General features: G+C 47.4%; 1 long non-coding RNA gene across 1 annotated transcript; it reads right to left on the bottom strand.

Moving 5' to 3' along the window:
* Positions 1-3,031: 3,031 nt before the first annotated feature.
* LOC105555208 lies at positions 3,032-4,093 on the bottom strand. The gene is made up of 2 exons (XR_001008434.1): positions 3,748-4,093; positions 3,032-3,135 (listed from the first exon to the last, which is right to left on the bottom strand). It is a non-coding gene; the product is annotated as an uncharacterized LOC105555208 (long non-coding RNA).
* Positions 4,094-4,451: the final 358 nt, after the last annotated feature.

Here is a 4,451-nt window from a genome sequence, read left to right as displayed (position 1 = left end):
CTAAACTTGGATATATGTTTCTCTGGGGGATATACAGCACTACGTAAATATTATAATAATTTAATTCTGTGATTTAAAATATTTTTACATTGAAACAAACAGCCATATTATGAAATAGGATCCCAATAATAAAAGAATTTTTAGGGCCAGGCACGGTGGCTCACGCCTGTAATCCCAGCACTTTGGGAGGCTGTGGCGGGTGGATCATTTGAGGTCAGGAGTTTGAGACCAGCCTGACCAACATGGTGAAATCCTGTCTCTACTAAAAATACAAAAAGAATTAACTGGGCGTGGTGGCGCATGCCTGTAGTCCCAGCTACTTGGGAGGCTGAGACAGGAGAATCACTTGAACCCGGGAGGCACAGGTTGCAGTGAGCTGAGATAGCGCCACTGCACTCCAGCCTGAGTCACAGAGAGAGACTCTGTCTCAACAACAACAACAACAAAGTTTTTAGAATGAAATAGGACATATGAAAATAATGACAGCTAGTATTTATTAAAAATGTACTATCTTCAAGACAGTGTGTTAAATGCTTTACATTATCTTGAATACTTTGCAAGCAGCAGGCTTTTGAGTTCTTCCCAATGCCCCTAGGGATGAGAGTTCTAGTTCTCCTAGTGTTTGCGGCATTTGGGAAAAGTGGGAGACGGGTTGTTTACTTGAGCTCTGCATTTCCAGCACTGAGTAGCTAGCCTGTGCAAAGGTGAACCTCAGTAAAGGCTTGTGGAAAGAATGGATCCTGCTCTACGCTGGAATATCCTTTCCTCCCTCCCTCCTGACCTGGTGAACTCTTATTGGCCCTTCAATACCCTGTTTCAATGTCACCTTCACTGTGAAATCTGACTCTCAACTATTTTCTCTGGCTCCCACTGCCTTTGGGCTTCCCTCAGACCCAGCAGTGAGTAACTGGATGATCACTCTTTGTTTATTTTTGATGTGGAGTCTCACTCTATTGCCCAAGCTGGAGTACAGTGGCATAATCTTGACTCACAGTAGCCTCGACCTCCCCAGGCCCAGGTAATCCCCCCACCTTAGCGTCCTCAGTAGCTGGGACTATAGGTAAAAACTACATGCCGGGCTAATTTTTGTATTTTTTGTAGAGATAAGGTTTTGCCATGTTGTCCAGGCTGGTCCCAAATTCTTGGGCTCAAGCAATCTGCCCGCCTCAGCCTCCCAAAGTGCTAGGATTATAGTGTGAGCCACTGTGTCTGACCTACTCTTTGTTTACTGGACTCCCATATAAGGGGTTGGGCAGCTCCTCTAGGGATGGATCTCGGTCTGATTTCCCAGCATCTAGCAAAGAGCTTGATAAGAGAAGCCCTCAGTGTGCATTTATTAAATGAATGAAGTGATAAAGTTCAGAACTGATGCCCAAAGGAGAAAGAAGTGATTCTGTGTTCTTTCTCTAGGTCCATTTTCTTAACTGACTTATGGCCCCCTAAAAGATATGTCCATGTTCTAACCCCTGGAACCTGTTAATATGACCTTATTTGGAAAAAAAAAATATTTGCAGATGTAATGAATAATCTCAAGATGAAATCTAAATTATCTAGGTGGGCCCTAAATCTAAAGACAATTTTTTTTTTTGAGACGGAGTCTCGCTCTGTCACCCAGGCTGCAGTGCAGTGGCACGATCTTGACTCACTGCAACCTCCGCCTCCCGGGCTCAAGCAATTCTCTTGTCTTAGCTTTCTGAGTAGCTGGGATTATAGGCGCCGGCCTCCATGCCGGGCTGATTTTTGTATTTTCAGTAGAGATTGGGTTTCGTCATGTTGGCCAGGCTGGTCTCAAACTCCTGACCTCAAGTGACCCACCCACCTCAGCCTCTCAGAGTGCTGGGATTTCAGGCGTGAGTCATTGCGCCAGGGCCTAAAGACAATGTCTTCATAAAAGAAAGAAGAGGCGGCCAGCTGCAGTGGTTCATGCCTGTAATCCCAGCACTTTGGGAGGCCGAGGTGGGCAGATCACCTGAGGTCAGGAGTTCGAGACTAGCCCGACCAACATGAAGAAATCCTATCTCTACTAAAACTACAAAATTAGCCGGGCGTGGTGGCGCATGCCTGTAATCCCAGCTACTTGGGAGGATGAGGCAGGAGAATCACTTGAACCCATGAGGCGGAGGTTGCGGTGAGCCGAGATCATACCATTGCACTCTAGCTTGGGCAACAAGAGTGAAACTCCATCTCACACACACACACAGACATAGGAATAAGAGAAGCCCATGCAATGATGAAGGCAGAGATTGGAGTTATGCACCACTAGCTAAGAAACTAGAGCCACCAGTAACTGGAATATGTAAGGAAGGATTCTCCCCTAGAGCCTTCTGAGAGAGCACAGCCCTCCTGACACCTTGATTTCAGGATCCTAAACTCCTGAACAGTGAGAGAATTTCTGTTGTTTCAAGATACCAGTTTGTGATAATGTGTTATGGCAGCCTCAGAAAACTAATACAGCTTAGAAACAGAAATGTGTTTTCTGTGAATTTCCCCCCAGATCTTGGCACCATATGAGTTCAATCAGATAATATTTGGGATTTCCCAGTGACTCCTTTCTCAACAAACACCTGACCAAGCAACTCCTTTCTCAGCAAACACCTGACCCCACACCCCAGACTCCAGCCATGAGGAACCACTCAGTGTGTCAGAACAGGAGACGGTGTGACATCTTTGTGATCCAGCTCTGAGAAAAGATCCAGGGTGTTTTTCAGGCTTCTGAACACCCTGGAAAGATAGCATGCTTACATTTCGTTTAAAAAATTTAAAATGCAACTATTATATGCCAGGTCCTGTGTGGGCACTTTACATATGTTGATTTACTTTAATCCCTACAGCAACCCTACTACTATTTTAAAGCTGAGAGAGGTGAACTGACTTGCCTTGGGATACATAGCTCAAAGGTGGCAGAGCCAAGATTCCAAAGTGCCTGATTCCTATTATGTCTGACTCTAAAACATTATGTTCTTTCTGCTATGTTCATCCAGGTGGTGGAAAAATTCAGTCTGGGAGCAAAAAAAGGAAGATCAATATCCTGCAGAATGACTCATGCTATTTATTATAGAAGGAATTACTGGAGATGCTATCATTGTGGATCACAGAAGTCTTCATGGAAGAGGTGGCATTTGAGATAGGCCTTCACTGAAAAAAAAAAAAACATTTCCCGATTCTCTGTCAGGCACTGGGGATCCAGAGATTAATCAGACAAGGTCCTTTTGCTTGAGGAATTCACAGTATTGTGTGTATGTGGGAAGGATGGTGGCTGCTTGTGTGTGTTAAAAGACAATGTGGCCAGGCCCAGTGGCTCATGCCTGTAATCCCAACAGTTTGGGAGCCCGACGCTGGAGGATCGCTTGAGCCTGGGAGTTTGAGACTAGCCTAGGAAATATGGCCAGGACCCCATCTTTACAAAAAATTTAAAAATTAGCTGGGTGTGGTGGCATATGCCTGTATTCCCAGCTACTTAGGAGGCTTAGGTGGGAGGATCACTTAAGCCCAGGAGGTCGAGGCTGCAGTGAGCAGTGATTTTGCCACTGCACTCCAGCCCGGGCGAAAGAATGAGGCAGTGTTAAAAAAAAAAAAAAAGAAGAAGAAGAAAAAAAAAGGATAATCCAGACCTACGGTACGGTCAAAATTCCTAACTCAAGGTCCCAGAGAGGCTCAGAGAAGCCTTTTGGAAGAAGGGACTCCTGCCCCAGCTAAGACTGATGGATAAGTAGCAAAGGCTTTCTAGGGACGGCACAAGCAGCCCACCTGAAGCGGTGAATCTGGCGTCCTGGGTGCCTGGCACACCTTGTAGCTCAGCGTACTAGTTAGTGGAGTGCGAGAAAGGGCGTGTACTTGTGGGTTGGAGTTGGTCACGAAAAAGCTGGCGGGGCTGCCCAACGGTTCTCAGGTCCCAGTGCATCCTGCGTGGTGGCTATCCGCTGAACCACAAAGCATTCCTTTTCAATCCCTGCACACTGATGAGAACGCCGGGAAAAGACTGCGCAAGGGGCCTGCCACGGCAGACAAGTGATCGCCACCCAGCTGGCTTCCAAGCGGGTCCCCGCCCTCCACCGGAGGCCTGTTACCACGGCAACCAGCGAGGGCGGAAGTGGCTCAGAAGACAGATACTTCCTAATCAGGTGACTCTCCCGCCTCCTGCACGTGACACCGGAGCCCAGGCGCGCACTCTACCTAATCAAGACCCCACCCCTCTTTCCCTTTACTGACAATTGACAGCGACCTCGTGCAATGGCCCTCCCGCCTCCACCAGGACCCTCTTCCCGTTGGTAGTGAATGAACCAATTAGACTAGGAAAAAAAGAAGCAACGCCCCGGGTTTCATTCCGGCTTGACAGACGCAATTGAGGCCATCCTCGAGTCCCTCCGCCCCCAAGTTCAGTACGGCCAGCGATGGACAGACCTTCTACCCAATAGCACGCCCCTTTTCTGCCGTTGGGTCCCGCCCGTTGA

This window comes from Mandrillus leucophaeus, unplaced genomic scaffold, assembly GCF_000951045.1.
Source record: "Mandrillus leucophaeus isolate KB7577 unplaced genomic scaffold, Mleu.le_1.0 Scaffold674, whole genome shotgun sequence".
NCBI classification, from domain to species: Eukaryota; Metazoa; Chordata; class Mammalia; order Primates; family Cercopithecidae; genus Mandrillus; species Mandrillus leucophaeus.
Note: the sequence above shows the minus strand (reverse complement) of the source record. Positions and strands in the feature narration are given on the sequence as shown.